The sequence below is a fragment of the Chenopodium album genome, chromosome 9, assembly GCF_948465745.1.
Source record: "Chenopodium album chromosome 9, dcCheAlbu1.1, whole genome shotgun sequence".
NCBI lineage: Eukaryota > Viridiplantae > Streptophyta > Magnoliopsida > Caryophyllales > Amaranthaceae > Chenopodium > Chenopodium album.
In genome coordinates this window covers 51,744,555-51,753,844 of record NC_137842.1, presented here as the reverse complement: position 1 = coordinate 51,753,844, position 9,290 = coordinate 51,744,555, and the positions used below count along the sequence as shown (strand labels likewise).

General features: G+C 38.9%; 1 non-coding gene and 1 pseudogene across 2 annotated transcripts; one reads left to right on the top strand and one right to left on the bottom strand.

Annotated features, from left to right (window-relative positions):
* The first annotated feature begins 2,582 nt into the window (after positions 1 to 2,582).
* On the top strand, positions 2,583 to 3,711 carry LOC145557708 (14-3-3 protein 9-like; annotated as a pseudogene). Its single transcript, XR_014092315.1, has 3 exons — positions 2,583 to 2,938; positions 3,251 to 3,557; positions 3,678 to 3,711. The product of XR_014092315.1 is annotated as a 14-3-3 protein 9-like (transcript).
* Positions 3,712 to 6,096: 2,385 nt separating this feature from the next.
* Positions 6,097 to 6,203, bottom strand: LOC145561095 (small nucleolar RNA R71). The gene has a single exon (XR_014093677.1). It is a non-coding gene; the product is annotated as a small nucleolar RNA R71 (small nucleolar RNA).
* Between the last annotated feature and the right edge of the window lie 3,087 nt (positions 6,204 to 9,290).

Here is a 9,290-nt window from a genome sequence, read left to right as displayed (position 1 = left end):
AAGAATAATCGAATTGTTAGATAAGCAAACGGGTATTATTAAGCCTGAAGTTCCTTCAAGGTAGACTTATCTTTCTTAGCAAAATTTTAAAATGAGCCCTTATTTTCTTCCTTCTTTCTTGAAATCTTTGTGGTCGCGGAACTAGTAGTTAGAGACAATGTCTCCTTAGTTGAATTTTTTGAGGACTTGTTACTTTATAGCACTCTTTTTCTTTCACTTCCCCAATCTAAAGATATCCCTTTATTCTTTTTGATATAATTGATTGAAATATTTAAACTTTATACCCTATAGGATATAACGAACATAAATCTCAATTTATCCCGTTAATCGTTTCTCAACGATAGAGATTTCAATCATGCATTATTTACACTCCAAATTTGGAGCATGCTAATGTTGATGTAATCAATGACATGCTATTTTGTCCATTCACCCCTACCACCTAAGGTAGCTAGCAAATTTGCATCCAACTAGCCCTACAAACCAACACAAGTTTTTCAGGTGCATTTAGTCCTTACTCTTATGCATCGCAGGAAACTTCCTAGAACGTCACTCATGACCTCCCTTGCCAGGCGATTGACCTCAGTATGTGGTCGTAAGGTTACTCTGATATACCATTTGTAACACCCCAACCACCTAGGGTAGTAGGGTAGCTACCAAGTGCTCGTCAAGGATTGACATTATCCCTACAAAACCAACAAAATTTCTTCCGGTGCATTTTGTCCTCACTCATGCACACCATGACAACTTTGTAGGTCACTCATCCTAAGATTACTACCAACCAAGCACGTGTAATTATGGAATAATATCTTAGCATTTGGGCTCTTTAAATGAAATATGCATCTTGTTGGTGTAAGTTGTACACCAAATCCGGTTTCAAAAGCAAAGATGAGGCATCACACTAGGTGATTTAAGTTAGCTTAGTCATGCTAACCATCCACAAGCTCAGTGCCAAAGAACTGACTCAAAATTTCCATTTCCCATTTGATGCAAACTGTGAATGGATATAAATTGGCATACCAATAATAAGCGGTTTCCTTGAGAGAGCAATCATTGTTTAACAACCAATTCACATGTGTTACCATCGTTATTGAAAATCTCTATAAAATGAGCAACATCATGTTTTATTTTACCTTAACTATTAAACAATTGAAATTAGTTGGTATTCGAATGGCGTTCTCAAATCATCGATTCTCTTAAGGTAAGACATATAACATCGATTATCATGTGTATATCCTTTTCCAAGCCGAATCTTGAATGTCTCGGCTATTAAAGCATGAGCTTGTTGACCATTTATTAAAACATGAGAATTATTTGGCTTACCTCCCTTCAAGCTAATTCGATCCTTCAAAATATTGTCATCACTTTCAATTTAAAAATGGTTCAACAATGTGTTGCGTGCTTGCTAAAATTCTTTGCAACTTTTTTGTACTTCCTTCGTTGCTCAAATATTGCAACAATTAACTTTATAAAAAAAATTAATAGATTAATTACCATATTTGCATATGATTTCTTTCTACCTCTCTTCTCACCACACGAGTCTCAACATTTACTTTTCTCAATTCCTTTTCTCATCTTGAATTCCTTGTTTAGCATTGAATATGCATATCTTCATGTGCATATGTCAATTTTGAAATGAAAGATAATTTTCTCGAAGCTTAAGATAATATGCACATTCTATTAACATAAAATGCACGTGATTAATGAAAACGATGCACATTTAGTTTAAAAATATGCACAAAAGTGATTCGTTTCTATTTCATTATGACCATTGTTTAAACATGAATGGTTATGTCCTTCTCATGTTAAGCATCCTTCTGATTTTGACACAATTTACATTAATCACCCTTATTTGAAGTTGAGGTTAACTTGCAAGATTTTGACTTAGACACCATTTTGTGGGTTTGACACATTGTAGATGCATATGTTTAATCCGGTTCGAGTTAAACCGAGCCAAAGTATAAAATCTCTTGCCAAACCCACAAAATATATAGTGTCAAGTCAAATCTGGCTTTTCTTGCATTGTCATATTTTGAAAACTAAAAAATACTCGTATATTTTTACAGCTGTCCAAACTACTACTCCCTCCGCTAAACATTCAAAGTAAGGACCTGTTCACATTTACTTAATTTCAGTTTAGTTTAGTTCAACTCCAATCAATTCAATTCAGCTCCGTTAGCTCCAATCAGTTCAGTTCAGTTCAGCTCCTAATTTCTCTCTCTCATAAAATACTCAGTTCAGTTCAGCTCCAATCAGTTCATTTCAATTCAGTTCAGCTCCAATTAGTTCAGTTCAACTCAATTCAGCTCAGTTCTATAAATGTGAAAAAGCCCTAATTCATCGATATACATGACAAGCCAAAAGTGCATCAATCATTATTGCATATACGCCTTCACTACTAACAAGAGTTGACTCAAATGGTAAGCAACTTTGTGTAGCTTAAGGGAGGCTTCAAGTTCCAGCCTATCGGAGAACTGGATGGGTGTCTTAAAATACTTATACGCCTTCACCTTCTACGAGGAGTATTAACGATGTCAATTACTATGAAACGGACGATTAAAAAGAAACGAAAAAGTTGCTTTTAAAGGGTTGAAAAAAGAGAAATGAAATTAATTTAAAAAAGAAAGGTACCCCGCCTAAACCCCAAAAAGATTCCGTGTCACTATCGTGTGAGCCCTTAACATCTCCCCACCACCACCAGCACCATTCTACCATTCTCCCCTTCTCTCTCCTATATCTTCCTCAACCTCCACTTTCTCTCTCCTCCTCCATTGTCGTTTTAGAGAGAGAAAGCTTCATCTCCACTTTTTACTCGTACCAGAGAACAATCATCAACTTGCTCATTTCTCAGATCTGCTCTTTTCAATGGCGTCTACTAAAGAACGTGAGAATTTTGTCTAATACATCGCCAAGCTTGCTGAGCAAGCTGAACGCTACGATGGTGATGATTTCTTCCTATTTTTTTTTTTTAATTTTTTTTTTCTGGAATTGTGTTGTAAAATGAAATCTAATTTTTGTAATTTTTTTTGTAGTTTACTGTACTTTGACTTTTATTGTGAATTTGAAAAATTTAGGGATTCTTGATCTACTTGTTGTTTGAATCAATACTGTTGATTTTCCGATTTTTCGGTATTAATTTGGTGGATTTTGCGTTAGATTGAGCAGAATTTGAATTTAGATTGATTAATTGGAGTTAATTTCAATTTTTGAGGTGATGGAATTTGATGAATTGTGGGTTAATGAATTGTTGCAGAAATGGTGGAAGCGATGAAGAATCTTGCGAAGCTTGATGTTGAGTTGACTGTAGAAGACAGGAATTTACTTTCAGTAGGATATAAGAATGTTGTTGGAGCACGGAGAGCTTCGTGGCGGATACTGTCGTCCATCGAGCAGAAGGAAGAGGGCAAAGGGAATGAACAGAATGTGAAGAGAATCAAGGAATATAGGCAGAAGGTGGAATTAGAACTTACAAACATTTGTAGTGATATTATGACTGTTATCAATGAGCATCTCATTCCTTCCGCAACTGCTGGCGAATCGACCGTCTTTTATTATAAGATGTGAGGGTCTTTTTTGGGTTTTATGTTGATGGAGGATCTTTTTTATGTATAATGTATGAATGTGTGTTTATGAATTTTGATGATTAATGGCGTGTTTTCGATGGTTTAATGTTATTGCAGGAAAGGTGATTACTATAGGTATCTGACAGGGTAAAGTCGTATCCCCTAATCAAAAGTAAATACCTAAATCCTCTAACTAAAGTAGATAGGGAAGTAGGGTCGATCTCCAAAGGGAAACAAGTCTTTTTACTCCTAATTAATTATTATAATCTAAATTATCTAAGTAACCAATATTTATGTTTGAGTATGAAACTAAACTACAAAGAATAGGAATAGGGAGAAAACAATATATAAAAGGATCTAGGGCATAGGTTCACCAATAAATAATACTCCAGGGTAAAACATAGTAATCAATCATTGACATTGCATAAATAACATGATTAACAGGCTCTCGCAATTTATTAATCAACATAGATCTAACAGGCTCTCGCAATTTACTAGATCTAAGTTCTTATTGAAAATAGCCTTTAATATCAAATTAACATCTGCTCGATTCATCAATTTAATATTGCTATACTTTTACAAGCCGCAATTGTAAAACGTTAAAACAATTCAATAAGAAATTATCATGCAATATCAATAATCAATAATAGTCAATCATCAATGCATCAATTAACCAGATTGTAAAGGGCTCTCGCTACGTATTACAATCACACAATTAATTTACCGGTATTAAATCTCATCTCTCGAATCTTGACTTAACCATTTATAAATTAACTTGCCTATTGAAACTAGACCTAAACATTAATTCTCATCTCTCGATTCTTGAATTAATATTGTCAAACTCACGCATAAAAGATAGGCCTAATCTAGTCACAGAGCATTAAATCAATCAATAGGAAATTAATCTAACATTGATAATCAACAACAATAATTTACCCCTTCATATTATTTATTAGATCCCCATAAACCCTAGAAATTAAACTACTCACACATATTAAAAACTAAACTAATCAAAGTAATAAAATAAATCATGGTGAAAGGAATAAAATAAATGACTAAGATTAAGGGAAGAGAAATCGTTACCAAAATAAATCTGGAATTAATGAAGGAATTAAGAACAAAAGTTTAGAGAGAATTTAAGAGAGAGAAAGGTACTAAGTAGAGAGAGAAAGTCTAAGAAAGAAGGTTAAGAGAAGAGGAAGAGAAAAAGAAGTCCTAAAAACGTATTACGGAGGAGTATTTATACTCCGTACAAAAATCCTAAGCTAAAACAAATTAATACTATGTTAATCGTCAACTAATAAAACACGCGCCCGATCGGGCGAGGCACCGCCCGATCAGGCGCGCCTTTTTTACTCTAACACTAATATCGCGCCCGGCCGGGCGCGCCTCCGGGAGCTAGCCACTTTGGCCGGGCGCCAGACTAAGCTTCTCCCGCCCGGCCGGGCGCGCCTCCGGGCGCCAGCCACTTTGGCCGGGCGGCTCATTTGGGCCACTATTTGGACTTCGATTGGGCTCCAATTCTTCGGGCCAATCTGGGTTTCCTCTTTGGGTCTTGAATACTCGGTCCAAATGCCCCGGTATCACCTATACCGAGCCCTTAATCACCGGTTCGATGACTCTAACCGGCCCTGGGCTAAAAAATCTGGTCGTGCTTCTCTCATGCTCGTGATTGCTCCAAAATATCTCGGGAAAATACTCCAAAAGCATAAATCCCTGCAAAAGTCAACCAAATCTACGAAAACACTAGAAAGCACCAATTAGTAATAAAAGTGGCTCTAAAGAGCCAAAAACACTACTAATTATGACCAAGGGACAGGGGTAAAATAATAAAAAATAAAATTTGGCGCCGTTGCCGGGGAAACGGTTTTATTTTTATTTCTGATTGTTTTTGTAGTCTAGATTATTTCCCTTTTTGTCTCAGAGAGCGTTAGTTCTCTGAGACAAATCTCATATTTGCTTGTAGTTTTTGTTTATGCCAAGGTGTTCCAGATCAGGTTACATCCCATTCGATCCTGAGATCGAACGTTCCTTCCATAGACAGAAAAACTTCTACAAGCAAATCCTAGCGGATTCTGGTGATAATAACAATAATCACCGCGATCCTCCAACTGATTCCTGCGATTTAGAGGCATCATCAGACGCAGAATCAGAGATGACGGCTCCAAAGAAGCTTAGTGATTATTCACAACCAAAGCTTACGGATTTTCCACATCTCACCCCTACTCCGGCTCTTGATGGGGTTCAATTTGAAATTAAACCTCAATTTATAACGATGATAGAGAGGAAGCAATTCAGTGGAGCCAAGGGTGAAGACCTGAATCTTCACATTGCCGACTATTGTCAATATTGTAACACCATCAGGCAAGCCGGGGTCACTCAAGACCAAATCAAGGAGATTCTCTTTCCCTTCTCTTTAACTAGAAAAGCTAAATTGTGGTTTAATGGCTTAAATAGAACTACACTTGGTATAACTGACTGGGAAAATCTTGTTTTGAATTTCTATAACAAGTACTATCCTGCAGAGAGAACAGCAGTACTACGGAGTGCGATTCAGAACTTTGCCCAAGAAGCCGATGAGTCTTTATATGAGGCTTGGGAGAGGTTCAAGGACTTACAAAGAGAATGCCCTTACCATAATTTAGCACAATGGCAGTTAATCCAAGCCTTTTATAACGGCATTGGAAATTCTTCTAGAGTAATTTTAGACTCTGCAGCTAGTGGGAGATTTATGAACCTCAATGTTGATGATGCAGGTCAGGTTATTGAAGATATGGCGATACACAATTCCCAATATGGGAATCCCAGAGGATTTGCTAACAAGGGGAAGCATAGTGTCGACTCTGTATCCTTTTTGCAAGCTCAACTGACCTCTATTTGTCAAAAATTAGATAATCTGAGCACTGCTAATGTAGCCAATGTTTCTGCGATTAATAATAATTCTAATGAGGCTTTCTGTGAAAATTGTGGTATTGTAGGTCATTGGGAGCAGGATTGCAGGAGTTCCGTGGAGCAAGTTAATGCCTTCCAAGCTTATAGGCAGAATAACCCATACTCCAACACTTACAATCCTGGGTATCGGAATCATCCATACCTTTCCTACCGGAGCACTAATGTTCAAAATCCACCACCACAAGAACCACAGGTGCCACAACAACAGCAGCAGAAATATTATCATCCCAATGCTAGCCAGAAGAATCAACCACAACAACCCCCCTCATCTTCCGACCCTTCTTTGGCGGAAATTAGAGCAATGTTGGTCAATATGCAAAAGCACATGGAGAGCAGAGATGCGACAATTGATCAAATTCTAGCGCATAATAAAATTGTAGATAATCAAATTGCGCAACTCTCCGCTACTCTACAAGCTCGCCAACAGGGAGCCCTGCCGGCACAGCCGACTAGGCCTACGGATCAAGCATTTGCAATTACTCTACGGAGTGGTTCAAACTATGAAGGGCCCTCTATGCCCAGAGTTGATGAACCTGTTTTATTAAATAATGCTAATCTTGATTCCATTAAACCAAACGATGTAGTTGATAGCCCTGCAGGGCTAAAGGATAATACTAACATATCTAATTCTACATTGCAGGGTACAACTCCAGAGAAGGTGGCTAATCCAGACAAGAATAAGAATGCTCCAAAGCCAATCATCAAACTTCCTTTCCCCAATCGTCAATTGAAGAAAAACTTGGATAAGCAGTTTGGTAAGTTCCTGGAGGTGGTAAAAGATTTGAAGGTAACAGTCCCCTTTACTGAATTAATCACACAAATCCCCTCATATGCAAAATTTATGAAAGAAATATTGACGAGAAAAAGGTCTATTAGTGAGGTAGAGACAGTAGCTTTCACTGCAGAGTGTAGTGCCGTACTTCAAAATAAGTCTCCACCTAAATTAAAAGATCCGGGTAGTTTTTCTATCCCTTGTCATATTGGCAATCTCTTGATTGATAATGCATTATGTGATTTGGGTGCTAGTGTTAGCATCATGCCATTATCTGTGTGTTCTAAGTTGAATATGGGTAAGTTAAAAGCTACCAATATAACTCTACAAATGGCCGACCGTTCTTTCAAATACCCCTTAGGTGTTTTAGAGGATGTCCCCGTTAGAGTAGGTAAATTTTATATACCTGTGGATTTTGTTGTTCTTGATATGGCTGAGGACATGCAGACCCCAATTATTTTGGGTAGACCATTCCTTAACACTGCAGGAGCAGTCATAGATGTAAGAAGTGGTAAGTTAACACTATCAATAGGGGACGATAAAGTTGTTTTTAATCTGAATAATGGAGTTTTTAATGCCCCTAAAAGCTCAATGACTGAGAGAAATGTTTCAGTGTTAATGTGGTCGTAAACCATTCTAATAAGCCACAAGCTCTTGAAAAAGATCCCTTGGAGGCGGTATCTTGTGTTGCATCCTTTTCAGATGAGATAGACAAATGGCAGAAGGAAGTCGATGCAATAGAAAGAGCACTCTACAATGTTGGTCTTGGTTTCGAGGATGAACAAGTGGAACCGATCGAGCAAGTTGTGCGAATTGAGCCTACGGTAAGTGTTCCGCCAGATCGAGTTGCAAGTGTTGAACGCAATGACAATTTGAAGCAACATTCGATCGAAGAAGGGGTTTTAGTGCGTAGCATTGAAGAATCCCCAATCCAGGTCAAGGAGGATCCACCAGATAAGGCGACTTGGCGTCCCACAGGTTATGTCAGGAAGCCGCATCGCAGCCTAAACATCGCTAGACCGGGTGAGAAACCACCCGATCAAGCGTTAGGCCAAGGGTCCTAGAAATTGTACTTGGTAAGAAGGTCGTGCGGGACCTAGATAAACCAGCGCTTTGCGGGAGGCAACCCGTATTTCTAATTTTTTTTTTAGTCTAATTTCTCTTTTCTTTTTCTTACGAGAGGAGAGATGAGGGAATTTAATGAGTTTTATGAGTGTTTGTACAGGTTTGAAGGGAAAGAGTTAGCCAATTTTTGGAGAAAAGAAGATAATTAACGTCCCCCGATTAGTCTCGGGCCCGACCGGGCGAAGCCCGCCCGATCGGGCGCGAGAACAAGGTTTAAAAATAAGAAAATTCGCCCGACCGGGCGCGAAACTTGACGTTTACGGACTTAATTGTCCGCCCGATCGGGCAAGCCTCGCCCGACCGGGCGCGAGAAGGGAAGAATTTTGGCCTAAAATTCGCCCGATCGAGCGACTGGCGCCCGACCGGGCGCGAGAGTAAGGCGGAAAATAATAGTCAGATCGCCCGACCGGGCGAGTGGCGCCCGACCGGGCGCGAGAGGTAACAGAATTAAAGAACATGAGATCGCCCAACCGGGCGACATCCGCCCGACCGGGCGCGAGCTTCAACATTCAGCCCAATTAGATCGCCCGGCCGGGCGACCTGGGACCCAACCGGGCGCAAGATCAGCCGCTCGTTTTCTTCTCCCTTTTCTTCTTTCTTTCTCCATTTCTTCCTTCTTCCATTACTTTCTCTCTCTAAAAACTCAAATTTTCTCTAACTTCTCTCTAAGATTTCTCCTCCATTACCAACCCAAATTCAAAACTCTTTACATATTCGTGATCCTCTCTTCACCCTCTTCACTCTCATACAAAATTTTTTCAGTTTTAATTCAATAAATTTTCGACCCATTTCTTCTACATGGCTTCAAAGAGGGCAAGATCCATTTTTGGTAGGAGCTCCAGCTCGAGGGAGGAGTACGACCCAGACTTGCAGCTCCCGTA